This window comes from Tenrec ecaudatus, unplaced genomic scaffold, assembly GCF_050624435.1.
Source record: "Tenrec ecaudatus isolate mTenEca1 unplaced genomic scaffold, mTenEca1.hap1 Scaffold_602, whole genome shotgun sequence".
NCBI lineage: Eukaryota > Metazoa > Chordata > Mammalia > Afrosoricida > Tenrecidae > Tenrec > Tenrec ecaudatus.
This window is the reverse complement of record NW_027459485.1, coordinates 346,815-363,329: the sequence shown is the minus strand read 5'-3', so window position 1 is coordinate 363,329 and position 16,515 is coordinate 346,815.

Here is a 16,515-nt window from a genome sequence, read left to right as displayed (position 1 = left end):
TAACAGTTTTATTAACATATAATTCACATTCCATTCAGTTCAGTTCTGCAATCATGACCACAATAAATTCTAGAACATTTTCTTCAGTCTTATATTTATTATTAGCCCCCTATTACCCCTCAATCTTCCCTGCCATTACCTTAAGAAATCATTAATGCAGTTATCTCTATAGCTTTACTTATGCTGAATTTCATTTGAAGAAGCACATAACACCCTCCCCCCAAAACACACAACCATTAAAAAAAAAACCCTGGGAAAAAGTCTCAATCAAAAAGGAAGCTGAAAAATAAACACTAGGACAAATTTAAAATTGGCCAAAAGAGGGGACAAATGATAAGGTGTTATAGATTTACCTAACTGTATGTGCATTAATCCACTTTCCAGTGCACTGTCTCTGAGACCAAGGCTATTCAAATTCATGATCATTGTCACAGCAGATTCTTAAGAATCTTAATCCACATGGGGAACCTGCAAATGAGTTTTGGACTTTTACTGTCAGCCATAGTCTTCTGAAACTTGGCTCTCAGAATTTAAACCCTAAAACTATTCCCTTGTTTGGCTTTGGATTTCATTATTTACAGTCTTTAAATCACACAAACTGATGTGCTTCTTCCATGTGGACTTAGTTGACACCTCACTTAAAGACTTAAAAAAATAAGTTAACCTTTAAGACCCAGACACCGTTCTTTCCAATAGGTGGGCACCATCTGATATCACCACATTTTTCTATAGCACCGATATCATCAGTGATCCCTTCATGATTGTGGCAGTTACCTAATCTGTTGTCAATTTGAGGCTTAAAAGTAAAGGGCTGGAGTTTAGCTTGTCAATCAGATCTCACACAGATTTATGACCTCATTTGGAGACCCCAAGGAAATGAATAGCTCATTGGAAACAGAACACAAGCTCACTCCCTGAGAGTGCAGCTGACAAGACACTTGGAGCCAGGCCAGTGTCCCAACACATGGAGACCCCTGCCAAGACAGAGATACTCACAACGCTTCTGTATCCACAAGACTTCCAACCCACTGACCTGTGATTTTCCTGCATTCAACATCATTGCATGTGTTTTATGAGTCTGAAGAGGGCTTTATAGATTGATATTGGATATATGGGCTAATAATGGACTTTTGGACTTGATGGGACTGCTCTGGGATGTTTTCTCAATATTCAGCTCCTCTTGTATATAAAGCTCTTTCTTATAAACGTATGAATGCCTCTCTGGATTTGTTGATCTAGTCAACCCAGACTAACACAATGAGAGTGAGTATTGAGTAGGACCACATCATATGAACTTAGATTAGAACTACGGTTAAGGGGGAGCTAAACATCTCTTTATGAAAATGTGGTTTATATGTTTCTGGTCCACTTTAGAGACACCACTATGGGACATTATAAATCATCCCAATGGTGTATAGAGAGATTCTATTGTTAGTGTAATTAATATAGTCAATGGTATAGAATTTGACATACTGTGGAGAAAAGGGATGTAAACAGGTACAGGATAAATTTTTAGATTAAACATAGATTGTTGACTTGTACAGATTAAAATTTTATGTGACTGGATACTGGTTAAACAATGAGGGTTGAAAACAAAACTTTCAATAACACTCATTCACAAAGACAGAACTATGTCTGCACTAAGGCAAAGAGAGTGTGAAAATAGTGAACTATATAATATTCTTGGGTTGCCATTTACTGGGCACCATCAAAATAAGAAATTTGAACCAAGTTCAATGATTTCCTATACCATAACCTTGGTATAGTAGTAATCAGCTTCTTCTCACAATAGAGCATTTCAGCCTTCAATCCAAGGGAATATTTCAGTTCCTTTAATCTGCTATTAGTAAGCTTAAGGTAAAGTCTGGTTCAATTAGTGGGTTTCCAAATCAGATCCTTCTAGTGTGACCTATGAAGGATGTTGTGTACTTTGTAAGGACAGGATCTAATGTGCCACAAGTGTATAACATGCAATCTGGGTCACTGTAGGCTGGATAAAAACTTAATCAAAGTGCAAGATTAGGAATGTAATGCCCAGTATATTTTCCCATTGGTGGTGACAGTCTATATAATTAACGTGAAGTGTTTGACTTTATACAGCAGATATGTACACACACCAACACTACCAAAGGATAAGGAATTTCCACACAAATAGTATTTTGGTTTTGTTTTTAATTTTATTTTCCTCCCTTACTTTTTCCCATGTGAGCTCAATCTCCCTGTGAATATGAATGCCTCCAAGGTGGACATAGTCATGCCCAGCAGCATCACCCCCAACTGGGCAGACCCACCAAATGCAGGTATACTTTTCTACTTGGCCCCTCCTTCTTGGAAAGCCCCACAGCTGGTCACTCCCAGAATGTACCCTGCATACCCTGAACCAGGATATTATAATTAATCTGGCTATTGTTTAATATTGCTCTCTTTCGATGTTGTAATTAATCCATTAATTTTTGTCTTCTTGCTTTTGTCATGCTTGCTTGCTTAACTCAAATGTCCTTGATGAATGAGTGAAATGTTTTTTGTGGGTTTTGCCTTTATAAGCTTTCCTAGTAATGTCACTTGGGACTGCAGCATGTGAAAATAGTTCAGATTCCCTGCAGTCGGCATGCCTTAATAAAGACTCTTCTAAATTTTCAAAACACCACAGTGGCTATTATTTAACCTACAACATTGGGCTGCTAACCACAAGGTCAGCAGTTTGAATCCACCAACCCTTCCGTGGTAGAAAGAGTTTTTCTACTTTTGTAAAGATTTTTAGTCTCAGAAACCTGCAGGGGCAGTTCTACTCTGTCCTATAGTTTTGAGATGAGTCAGAATCTACTTGATGGCAGTGAGTTTGTTTTGTTTGTTTATTTGTTCACATCCCTAGTTACTAAAGGGAATTCACTGGAGGCTTAATGGTTTCGGGCTTTTACTGATATCCAAAAAAGCATCTCTATGTCTGAAAAGGAAGTACTGGTAGTGCAATTGTTAAGCACTGGGCTGCAAACCAAAAGGTCAACTAGTTGGATTCACTAGCAGCTTTATAGGAACCATGGTGACATAGTGGTTAAGTGTTGGGTTCTAATCCACAATGTCTGGAGCTTAAAACCACCAGCCCCTCCTAGGGAAAAAGAAAGGGCTTTCTACTCCCATAAACTGTTACAGTCTCAGAAATCCACAAGGACAATTCTGCCCTGTCTTATAGGGTCACTATGAGTCAACATCATCTTAATGGCAGTGAATTTTAATTTTTTGAGAGCAATTTTATGGTAGAAAAGACTTAGTGATCATGGTAGTAAAGGCCTTAAAAACTAGACTACAAAATCCTATAGGGCAGTTGTTGTACACTGTCATATGGTGTCACTATGTGTCAGAATGGATCCAACAGCACACAATAAGTCATGTCTAAAAACAATATTGCTGGTATTGTTAGAAACTGCCTTAAATTTATACACAATTGTGGATAGGAGCTTTTATTTTCATTCTCTTCCAGATTATATCATCCATTTATTCAAGAGAAATATGGTGCTGTTTCACAGAGTAGGAAGAACCCTGTTCTTTCTAGAGATGTTCAGCTACTACGTTATTTTGTGCTGGGAGCAAGTTGCTAGCAGTAGCACTAGGTCCTAAGGTAATAACAACAATTCCCTGTAATCTCCACGTAGTGTCTCCTGTCCCAGTTACAAGCTGTACATGAGTGATCTGTGTTTGGAGCTGCCTTGCCTCATCGGTGTTTAATCACTCAATCCTTGGGTCAAGCAGAGATGAATCCGTTCTTTTAGTATTCCAATTGAAGAAAGTAAAATCTTCTGACGTCTATGTATGAAATCATAAAAAAATCTGTTTTAAAAGAGTTACTCCAACTCCTGTAGTGCTTACAGTTTGGTCATCATGGTTGGCAGTTCAAAACCAAGAGCAGCTCCTCGGGAGAAAGGTTAGAATTTCAACTCCTGTAAACTGTTACAATCTCAGACCACAGGGGGTTGCTATGAGTTGGCATTGACTTGGTGACTGTGAAACCTTGGACAATGACAGTATCTGTGATGTGGCCAGGTTAGAAGTATCATTCACCTATTTTCTGCCTTGATGTAAGGCTTCCCTCATGTCTGTAAATATAAAAACATTAATTAAAAAGAAACAATTGCCATTGAGTCAATTTTGTCTAATGGTGACCCAATGTGAGTTTTCAGTGACTGTGACTTTTTGGAAGCTAGCAGCTAACCTTTCTTCTGGAGTACCTCTGAGTGTTGTAGGGAATACAACTAGTAAGAATCCCAGGCTGTGATGAAAACAAAGCAACTCCTAAACCATCCCTGGATTCATTCACCAAACTTTTTTTGCTTTTGTTTTTACTATTACTTTCAGAAAATTGGGTGTGGATCTGGTAGCTTGCTTTCTGCATGAATGAACATAATCTGGAAAACATAATTTTGAAGTTTGCTGAGGCAGGGACAGCGAACAGAAAGTGAAGCTGAAGCATTTTACTGCCTCAGCCCAGAAAAGGTTCTGGTTCGCTGGCAAGCTCTAGTCACAGGACCCAGTTTACTTTCAAGAGAGGAAAGGAAATGTGATCACTATGAATACTAAATATCTGCCAATAACAACGATGAGAGAAAGTCATTCTACCTGGAGATAATGTCGGACCTTATTTAAAAGGAATAAACACGACAATTCTTTTGAACACATTTTTGTCGTGATTTCATACCCATGAAAGTGCTGTAGACATGTTGCCTAAGCTGAGGTATTTGAATGATGCAACTCAGATTTACTAGTGTACATACCAACACAGTGCTTAACTCTACTTGTTATAAAAATACCTAGCTGTCTTCCCTGAAGTGCTAAGAAGAGGAAAAATGGCCAAAAGAGGATTGCTGTTTTTTAGCTGTCTTAGAAGGTGTTAGACAGGGTTCTCTAGAGAAACAAAACCAGAATGCTAATAATTTTATATATATATTTATACAGATAGACATAAGAAACTGACAGTTAATTAAACTATAAAGCAGTACAAATGGCTCAGTGCAACTCCTTCCCATGAGACAGTTGTGAGAAGCTGGCAGTCCTTCAAGTATTCAGGGCCACAAGGTAGTCCTCTGTAAAGCAGTTCAGGATATCCAGGCACAGGCAGCAAACAGAAAGACAGGTCACCAACAGTCATCCAGATGACAGGGTCCAACAGTCTCCAGCTCAAGAGATATAAATTCCAGTGGTGTGGCGAAGCAGATCTTGAAGGAACCTCACATTACAGCAACACAGTCCACGGGTTAGGTGTCCCATAGGTAGTGCAGCTTGCAAATTGAGGCAAAGAATAAGCAAGGCAGTCGCACACTGGTCTGATGATCAAAGAGGAAGAGACAAGAAAGGCGAGGCTCGCTGAACCATTTATCTTTCCACCCTTCAATTAATTACACATGTGTTTATTGGCCAGGTTGGCACGATTAACTACCTCAGTAGGAATTCTTGATGATCATAAGTCTAATAGGGGAGAAAAATTGCCCAGTTCTGAAACATCTTCATTATCTCCAGCAAATTGATCATTGCAGTCATTGGGCTACTCCATCTCACAAAGGATATCCCCATGCTCACCAAGCATACTACCTTCCTATTGATCTTTCCTGACAACATGCCAAAAGTCTTAAAAGGTGGACTGGAAAAACTGCAAGTCATTTCTAAACTTCATTTCCAGTTTCCCCTGAATATCATTTGCTTAGAATCTTACCCTATTTTCTTTCCTTGATTGCAATGTCTTAGCATTCATGATCTTCAATATCAGATTCCACATTTATGACAATGAAAATTGTCATTTTAAAAAAATTGATTCTCACAGAGGAGGCAAGAATAAAATGGTAGCACTTTCTTGACATTCTCACCTCTTACTAGGTCTTCTTTGATGCATCTATCTTCTATGGATAGCATTTGCAGCATAGGCAAACCTGTATCTAAGAATGAAATATAATGAGTTTTTCTAAAAATGAAGGCATGGGAAGATGTCGGTTTTGACAATGATTCACCTGTAACCTGAAGAACCAAGATCAGCACAATGTAATGCTTCTGCTCAGTAGGAATCTCTTCTTTAGAAAATTTTTATCTCAATATGACAAACATCTCTACCATAGTTCATATCTACCATTGTTTAATCTTCAGTGCTTACCTCTCATAGCCAAATATCACACTGAATTGCATCTAGTTTAAATACACCCCAGCCAACTCTAATTGCTGTTGGGTCATCTCCAACTTGCATCCACTCACATATGTCATAAAACTTGTGATCCATGGGGCTATCAATAGCTGATAGTTTTTCTTTAGAATAGCTTACCAGTTATTTCTTTTGAGGTGTCTGAATATGTGTTGCAACTGCTTTGTTGTGTCCAGGATCTCTTGGTCTCAAAACCCAAAGAATGTGCTCAAGAATCATAAAAAAAGGCAAGCAGAAAACAGACTTTATTTGGAAAGGAAAGAAAGGCACCTGACAAAGCAGGTGGGGACTTGAGTTGCCACAGAATGAACTCCTCTAGGGGTTTTTTATCAGGTGTTGGATACTTGAATTGTCCATCTCTGGTTATGAACGAACCGATACCAGCACTGGCCCTATTTCTTGCTTCTAACAAAATTTGATCATGCTCTTCTGTTTGCAAGGTCTTGCCTGGGATGGACAAGGAAGCACATAATCAAAAGTCAGTAAAAAGAGTCCTGGTGATGAAGGGGAGACATGTAAAGGAGTCCATGTAGAAAAAGAATTTTTTTGAAATTGATTGGGGTAGCAATTGTACAGGACAATATTCTGCAGAACATGATTGAACTATGGAATGTTAGGATATATATTAATTAAAAATAAATAAATTTTAAATTAAAAAAAAAGTGTCTTGGGTTTGATGACCTCAGAATTAGAACCAGTCTAGGTTTTTGCCTGCAGGCATAATATTGGATTGTCCTAGGCTGTTGAGATAACCCTTAGAGGTACTCTGTGTCTCCCAGTGCTTCCCTACACTGGACCTCTTTCTTTCACTCTGCCTCATGGCTAGTTAAATCCTATCTCTCAGTTGGACTCAAAGTCACCACCCATTCAGTTCTCAGTTGTGTTACCCATTTTTACCACCCTGCTATGCCAATATGTCTTTAGGGATTCTGAAAAAAATGTAGTATATATACAAGGGGCTTCAAAATATTCCTGAAAAAATGAAATTAAATGATAACTAAAATTTTTCAATAAACTTTTTGAAGTTCATGATATGTAACAGAAATCAAAGGTCATATTTATTTCTTACTCCTTTCAAGGCTGAAAGAAGAATGTTCTCAACCATTTATGCATATAACTTTGAGACAAATGAGTGTGAATTTAAAAGTCCTTTGTAATCAGTTCCCCCCACCACACACACACACACACACACACAGAAGGCAACTCATTCTATGAGGAAAATATAAATCACCATGAAGCTTCATAATATTGCTAGAAACAAGAATAATGTCTCCACTCTAGGGAAGACCACTGTGCCACACACAAAGACGAGGGAAGCCAGTTTTGGGGATCTGGAAACCTCACCAAGCCAACAATGTTTTCACTCTTTTCTACAACTAAAACATCACACAGAAAAGCACACAAATAATTTTATGGATAATTTATTTTGACTCTGAGGATAGGATTTGATCCATCATGCCCAACTAAAAAAATGGCAGTTCTGACCATAATTGTGAACTTGGGTGTGTGTGAATAAGAGACATCACATTAGACTTCCAATAAGTGTCCAGAGGCAATAGGCAGGTTTATTGCGCCAACCTGGCCAATGAACACACGTGAGATTAATTGAAGCGGGGGCAGATAAATGGCTTCACAAGCCTCACCTTTCTTGTCTCTTGCTCTTTGATGATGAGACCAGTGTGCATCAGCCTTAGCTTTTTCTCTGCTTCAATTCGCAAGGTACACTATCCGTAGGACACCTAACCCTGCACTGTGTCGCTATAGTTTGAGGTTCCTTCAAGACCTGCTTTGCCACGCTACTGGAGTATACATCACTTGAGCTGGGGACTGTAGGATCCTGTCATCTGGCTGATGGTTGGTGACCTGCCTTGTTGTTTGATGCCTGTGGCCAGATAGCCTGAATTGCTCCACAGAAGACTACCTGGCAGTCCTCAAGACTTGAAGGAATGCCAATGTCTCACAGCTCCTGCATGGGAGTGAGTTGCACTGAGCTGCTTATTCTGCTCTATAGATTAGTTTACTGCTTATTTCTCATGTTATCTATCAATCTATATAAATATATGTAAAATCACTAGTGTCCTGGTTTTGTTTCTCTAGAGAAACCTGCCTAACGGAGCATATCTCAGAGATATTGTAGATTCATTTCCAAATCAAAAGAGTGAGTCACACTTTAAAATTTTTCCCATTGTCTAGAAAAGTTATGTGTACACAATATTATAGTCTATTAAGAGGAAAATAGTACTGTAAAAATGTTTACAATTTTGTGAGGAGTACCAAAATATGACACAAAGACAAGAAATGCATATCTGGAAAATGGAATAGGTGCACCTGCTTAACAAAAAGTTGACATAAACCTTCAATCTGTAAAAAGTGTATTAACTGTGAAGTGTCATAAAGTGAAGAAAATTGAAATGAAGTTTGCTTGCTAAGTAATGTTCTTTGAATTGACTTGGCATATTTGATCTTTGCAAATCACCAGAATATGGGGCTCACCATTTACATTATTTGGTGTAGCAATATAGACCTATGCATTCTCAGGGTCACTGCTTTAAGCACTGCTTTGCATACCTCATTTCTTACTGGTCAGCATAATTTCTACTGCTGTCAGCTTGAGTTTCATTTGTTGGAGCAAACACAGGCGGTGTCCAAGAGGACATTAAGTCAAATAATCCATCCAAATTTATTGAGCATAGAATATTGAAAAGTGAAGAAACTGTGATATATGTGAAAGGAAGGCAAGATTATCTGGTGGAACCCTATTAAATATCAAGAGCACTAGGGAGATGACATCAAATAAATCACTAGTGGTCTGCACCTCACAAGAATACCCTTTGGTACCTGGCAAGGTAGGTGAGGAGTTGGACACAAGGCAGAAAAGCCAGTTGGTTCTTATAAAATGTGATGAAAACACCGGCATCCCCGGAGTGCTTGCACATAACTCCATTCTCAGCCCAACTTAAGTGAGAAATCCACAAAACTCCCATCTACAAGCTTCCCTCTTACTACAGAGGCAGTAAAGTCTTTGCTGGTCTATGGACCAGCAGATTTTCTAAGATCCTGATGCTGGCTGTGCTACCTCAGGGACCAGTCAATTCCAAAAACCATTGCTCCTTGAGTTCAGTGTACCAATAGCACTCAGCAGTAAATCAGCTGTATAAGGGGTATAACCTGTATAAAATGGTTCTAACTCCTCCTGAAGAACAGAGAACTGTAAAGCCTTAGACCAGAGACATAATTCACAAATATAGGTAAGCTTATAAGACTGAAGATAGAAAACCAGAAATGACAATTTATAAACAACAACTACAAAACAAAAAGTGAAAGAAAATGCTATAATTATGCACAGGAAGTCAGGTAACAGGTAAACATTGATATAGAAAAGAGTGTTTAAGCTTAGGAAGATAAAAATACATTACAGTGTAACTTAAAAATATAGCCAAAATAAGAAACATGTAAGGACTTGTGGATTTTGTTAGGTTCCAACAAGTCAATTCCAACCCATGGTGATGCTATGCATAGCAGAAAGAAACACTGCCTGGGCCTTCCTTTTCATCACAACTGTTTTGATTCTAGAGTCTATTGTTGTCGTCCTGTGTCAATTCATCTCATTGAGGGCCTTCCCTTCTTTCACTGCCTCTCTACCAAAGTAATGTCTTTCTCCAAGGACTAGTTTCTCATGACAACTTGTCCGGGCTTAATTAACACAAAACTGAAAACAACAAATAAAACCTGGTTAATAACAACAACAAAAAAACAAACTCAGCACAGAAAAATAAATGGTACAAAAATAGGTAATGAAAAAGCCACAAAATGCATAAAACAATCATTAAATAAAATTGAAAAAATAAATAAATGACATGTTTACACACTTAAAATATTGAGCTACAATTGACATGATACAATTTAATAGTTTATTTATATCAAAAGGGCTGTGTGATCATCACCATTATCAACTCTGGGACCTTTTCTTCCTTTTGCACACATTGATGTTGACTACTCATTTTTCCATCCTCCTCTTCAGTGTCCTCAGGCAATGATCAATCCAACTACTGTCTTGGTAATTACACGTATCCAGGTTTCCTTATACAGATAAACATACAAAAGAAGGGCAAAACACAAATAAGGACCCATTAACAATGACCACATGAAACAGATTAAAACCACAATCTAAGAGAATGCAAAGAATATTACAATTTTAGAATAAATTCACATTAGGTCCAAAGGGACATTAAATTACAAGGTATTACATTCCAGCCCAAGTACATATTCTAAAATCTACTTCAAGAATGCTCTTTGTCTGATTTGTTAATGTTCCTAGTTTATGTGCATTAAGGAATCATTGGGTACTTATCCATACAAGATCTCTGCAAATGGATTTGGGGTTACCGCTATGATCCACAGCTTTCTGTAAAGTGCTTACACACAACTTTCAATGAAGGACAAAACAATTGGAAAGAAACTTAACAAAGACACAGAGAATCTTAACAATGAAATCAACTAACACCCCAAAACACAATTTCAATAACACAAGTAACCAACCTCATAAACATATAATGGACCCTACAGTCTAAAGAACAAAATAAACATTCTTTTGCATATACATGAATAATTATCCAGTATTGACCATTTTTAGGCCACAAAATAAATCTCACTAAATTTTAAAACATTGAAATAATTCTAAGCATCATCTCAGTTCCCAATGTTATAAATTAGAATTCAATACTAAGAGAATCAGTGGAAAAAATCCAACACATTGAACAATCATGCTAAGAAAAGTATGGAGTAAATTACTAAAATGTGAACTAAAAATATTTCTAAAAGTAAAAATTGAGTAAATTAATAAAATTTAAACTAAACATTTTTCTAAAAGTAAATAAAAATGGATACACAATACACAAAAACCTTTTGGACACAATAGAAGTATCATTCACAGGAAAAATTACAGCAATAAACACACACATCTAAAAAGATGAAAGAATAAAGTGTAAAAAACAGTAAAAATTTACAAAGCCCTACAATCTGAGAAGAAAGGAAACAATGATCAGAGAACTAATACATGAAACAGTAAATTAAAAAACAAAAACAAGTCTAAGAGTTAGTTATTCAAAATGATTAACAAAACTGACAAATACTAATCAATTTAACAAAGGAAAAAGAACATATAAGTAATACATATAAAAAATTAAATGAGCCACCTCACAAAAGAACCAACCAAAATAAAAAGAATAAGAATGAAATACTACAAATTATTATACCAGAAAAATAGAGTTTCCGCAAGAAAACTACTGAATTTAATTTAAATATTCAGCAAAGAGGCAAGGTATGAGACAGACATTCTAAAATTAGCCTGATTTCGTTATACCAATGCAAGAACACTGAAAAGGAAATTTTAAAAACAGCATCATTTACCATAGCTAAAATATTTAGGAATAACTCTAACACTATCATAAGAAACAGAATGAGATACACGTAAGTAAATAGTATGCTATGCTCATGAATATGAAGAATTTACTATGAAAAGCAATCTATAAATATAATGCAATCCTGATTCAGAAACTATTAACATTCTTAAGATATGGGGGTAGGGGGACAATCATGAATTTATATGGAAAAGAAGACACCTCAGATAAATATGACTGATGAACAAAGTGGGTCTCAAACTTTTTCATTTCTAAATGTATTATACAGCTAACTCTCTGCTATCAAGTCCTTTCTTTTTCATAGCAACCCCACTGAAAACAATGGAACTGCCCCTCTGAGCTCTCATGACTGTAGCTCTCTACTGGAGTAAAAAGCCTCATTTTTCTCCCATGGAGGGGTTGTAGTTTTGAACTGCCCACTATGCAGTTAGCAGCACAATTGTAATCCACTATGCCACCAGGACTCTTCAGTCAAAACAGCCTGCTATTTATACAATGACAGGCACACAGAGGAATACATGATGAAGTGAAATTTCTTAATATGACTTTTCTATCCAAGTATCTGTAACTCCTACAAAATGATTAGGAGAGATTCTGAAAACAGGGCATATGTTTGCATAATAACACTAATAGAGAGGATTGTTACTATGCCTCCTGGGTATATGCAGGAACCACTTGAAGCAATAGCAGAGAAAACCCAGGACCACTTTTAAAGAGCACATCCAAGTATTCTATCTAAAATGACAGAGACTACCAAAACTAGTGACACCAGGAACTGTGGCATGGCCACTCAGAGAAGCAGTAGGCACCTTCTGCTCTGTGGCCCAAGACTGGAACATTGAGATAGCTACAGGCAAGCTGGCTTGTTTGACAATAGAGGCAAAATCAAAGGGACCACATGGCTAAGAGACTGAGGACTAGAGAGACACTTGGCTATTACGTGGCTGAGGGGCTAGGAGCCAGCAATATTGGTGGCCAACAAACACATGAAGAAATGCTCATGATCATTAGTCATTATACAGTGCAAATCTAAACACTAATGAGGTATACTTTTACTCCCTATTAACAGCACAGACTACTCAAACAATAAATACTCTTAAGGGTGTAGAGAATTAGATTCTCAAGCACTGCTGGTAGTACTGTAAAGTGGTACAACCACTGTTGAAAATGGTATGGTATTTTCTTTAAACATTGAAACTAGCATACTATTTGATCCTGAGATTCCACTACCAATTACATATTCTAAAGGAAGAATAACTGGGACATTTACAATAGAGAATAGATGACATTTCATCTTTAACCTATGAGAACATCCTGGATGAATAGGTGCACAAATTATGGAACATGCACATAACTGAATATTGAGCAACATTTAAAAATAACAAGAAAAAACACCTCATAATGTAGATTAACCTAGAAGTTATTACATGGAGTGAAATGTGCCCATCATTGGAGTATAAACACTGAATGAGTTCATTATTATAAAAAGTCAAGGAAAGGATTAAATGCAGGAAAAAAGTTATTATGGGGGAAAAGAAGAAAAAAATCACCAAGACAATAGACATGCATTAATTTGGGTGAAGGGAAAGGCAACATAAAATAAGAGGGCGACTAACACAATCACTAAAGAAAAAGGAAGACTTTATGAGATGTGCAAGAGTTACAGACAATAAAGTAAATATGATTAAGTACACAATTCTACATCATCAGAAATTAAGTCTACAATTAAATATTTAGGGAAACAAGCAAGAAAAAAAGGTCCAAATAGGTGCAAAGGTGAAAAAATACATATGATGACCATATGTGTGTTTCTTAAACATATGTGCTGTCAAAATTTGTATTTGTAATAGCTCAAACAAGGGACAAATATTTGCAAACATCTCCATTAAAAACCAACACCTGAAGAAATAATTCACTGGGTGTAGAAACTTGGGAACCCAACCACAGGAGACATCAGGTCAATTGGCCTAACATAATTCAAAAGACAATGCAATACGTCCTATTTTGAGGAATAAAGATGGATCTAAGGTAAAACTATTGGTCTCTTCCCTTCCAGAGCAAAGACCAATGGAGAAAACCAAATGTGTATGGAAACAATGAGTTCAAAGCCATAAAGAATCACACGAATTTCAGTCTCTACCACCTTAAGATTAGAATAACTACATGGTGCCTGGTTATCAGTGCTGACCGCTCAGAAAGGGATTACATTAGAAGGCCCTCAATGTTGTTAGATGTTATCAAGTTGCTCACTTCTAGTTACTCTATGTGCAACAGAATAAAACACTGCCCTGCCTGCACAAACCTCACAATTATCCTTACGCTTGAAGCCATGGTTAAAGCTACTGTGTCAATCCGTCTTGTTGAGGGTTGTCTTCTTGACTGGACTCTCATGATAACATGTGCAAAGCACAGGAGTTGAAGGCTCACCAGTCCTCCTTCTAAGGAACACCCTGGCTACACTTCTCCCAAGGCATATTTCTTTGTTCTTTCAATCTACTTCACTAGCACCATAATGAAAATGCACTGATTTTTCACAGGTCTTCCTCATTCAATCTCCAACTTTCACATGCATATGAGACAATTGAAAATACCATGGATTGGGTCAGGCACACCTTAGTTTTCTAAGAAAATCTTTGCTTTTTATCACTTTAAAAAGGTTTTGTGCAGCAGATTTATTCAATAAAATGCATCCCTTAATCTCTGAACTGCTGTTTCCATAAGCATTAGTTGTAGAGCCAAGCAAGAAAAAAATCCTTGACAACATCAATCTTTTCACAGTTTATCATGATATTTGTAACCTATTGGGTCATTTGAGAGCATTTTTGTTCATTTTTAAACATTAATTTAAAGTACATATTGACAGCTACAATCCTTGGTCTTTTATCAACAAGTACTTCAAATCCTCCTCACTTTCAGCTAACAAGGCTGTGTCATCTACGCATGGAAAGTTGTTAAAAAAGCTTTCCTCAAACCTGATACTATTTTGTTTTCATATGGCCCAGCTTCTCAGTATACAGATTGAATAAGTATGGTGAAAGGATACAAATTTTAGGGACAATTTCCTGATTATAAACCAGCTAGTATGCCCTTGTTGTGTTCATACAACTGCCTCCAGATCTATGTACAGGTTCCAAATGAGCACAATTAGGTGCTCTAGAATTCCTATTTTTATCAAGGCTATCCATAGTTTTTTTTAAATCATTCATACAGCCAAATACCATTGCATAGTCAATAAAAACACAAATAAACATCTTTCTGATATTTTCTTTTTTCAGCCAAGATCTACCTGTTGCCAGCATGATATTCCTTGTACTACATCCTCTCCTGAATAGCCTCGATTATCTGATTGCTCTCTGTCAATGCACTGCTGCAACTATTGTTGGGTGATCATCCACAAAATTTTACTTGCATGAGATATCAATGATATTATTATATAATTTGAGCATTCTGTTATGTCACCTTTCTTTGGAATAAGTACAAATATGAATTGTTACCTGTTGGCTGACCAGGGAGTTGTCTTCCAAATTTTGTGGCATAGACAAGTGAGTGTTTCCAGGGCTTCATCAGCTTGCTGAAGCATTTACATATTTCCATCAATTCTTGTATCATTTTTTGTTGGCTAAATCTTTTAGTATAACTTGAACTTCTTCCTTCAGTACCTTTAGTTCTTGATGAGGCGCTACCTTTTGAAATTGTTGAATATCAACTGGCTCTTTGTGGTACAGGCACTCATATTCTTTCTATCTTCTTTTGATGCTTCCTGCATTATTCAATATTTTGCCTGTAGCAACTCAGCCGCACAATATCTAATGCCAGTAAGTTCACTCGTTTCTCACTCACTGACACCAAGTGGATGCTAACTTACAGAGACACTGTAGGACAAAGAACTTTCCCTATGGTTTTCTGAGACTGAAACTCTTCAAAGGACTAGAAACCTTCATCTTTCTTTTTTGAGGACAGCTGGTGGTTTCCAAAAGCCTACCTTTTTTTTTTTTTTTATTTGCCAGTGGGATCTAGATGGGGTCTAAGAAACAGTTGTGTGAATGACAGGAAGAGATTAAGAGGCAGACAAAAGTTTTAGGATGCTCACCTCCTCCATGGTATCAGGAACCAGGCAGGTCTGAGTAGGAGAGAGAGTGTAAATGCATTCTTATACCAATTTATATAGTCTTGGGCATGCAAGCCACCCTAACTACAGGTAACTACATACATAACACAGGAGCTTAACCATAGAGATCTCTGAACTCAGAGGGGGAGTAACCTAACTTGTGAGCAGAGAGTATCTGTTTCCTGACCTGGGAGGACACTAGCAACATGTCTGCTCCTATAAATAAAGCTGCCAGCAGATAGCAATCATGTAAGAGCTAACTTTAGGGTAGCACTATTAGGGGAGGATATTGTGGGGATGATTTTTAATTATGAGACTGTTACTAGGACTCATCTCCAACTCATAAATATGAAGGCCGCCTTCCACCCAGAACCCTGGTCTTCCTGGCTTTTTAGTTATGAGAATAACTTCTCCATCCTCAGTTTCCCACCTTTCCAACTTTTATTTTATATAAAATTCAAAAGAGCCACCAAGGCTACATAATGTTTTTTTCATACTTCCTAGATTTCTATAGAAACAGCATGTCATCGCAAGGACAACAATTATGACTTTAAACAAGACAGTAAGGCTAGAACCTAAGCTATGCAAAATGCTATGAACCCAGGCACGTGGGTCAAGCCTCTCTAAGCCATCTACCAGTTGTTTATTGCAGAGTTAGGGGATGACCTTATCCCATTCTTAAATGTATAGGAAATTTCCTTTTTTAGCTGATTAGCATCGAAATAAAAGTTTCCTTAAACCCCTGCAAATGATTTCTAATTAAGCCAAATCATGTAAGGTTACATTATATGGATAAAGAGTAACACAAA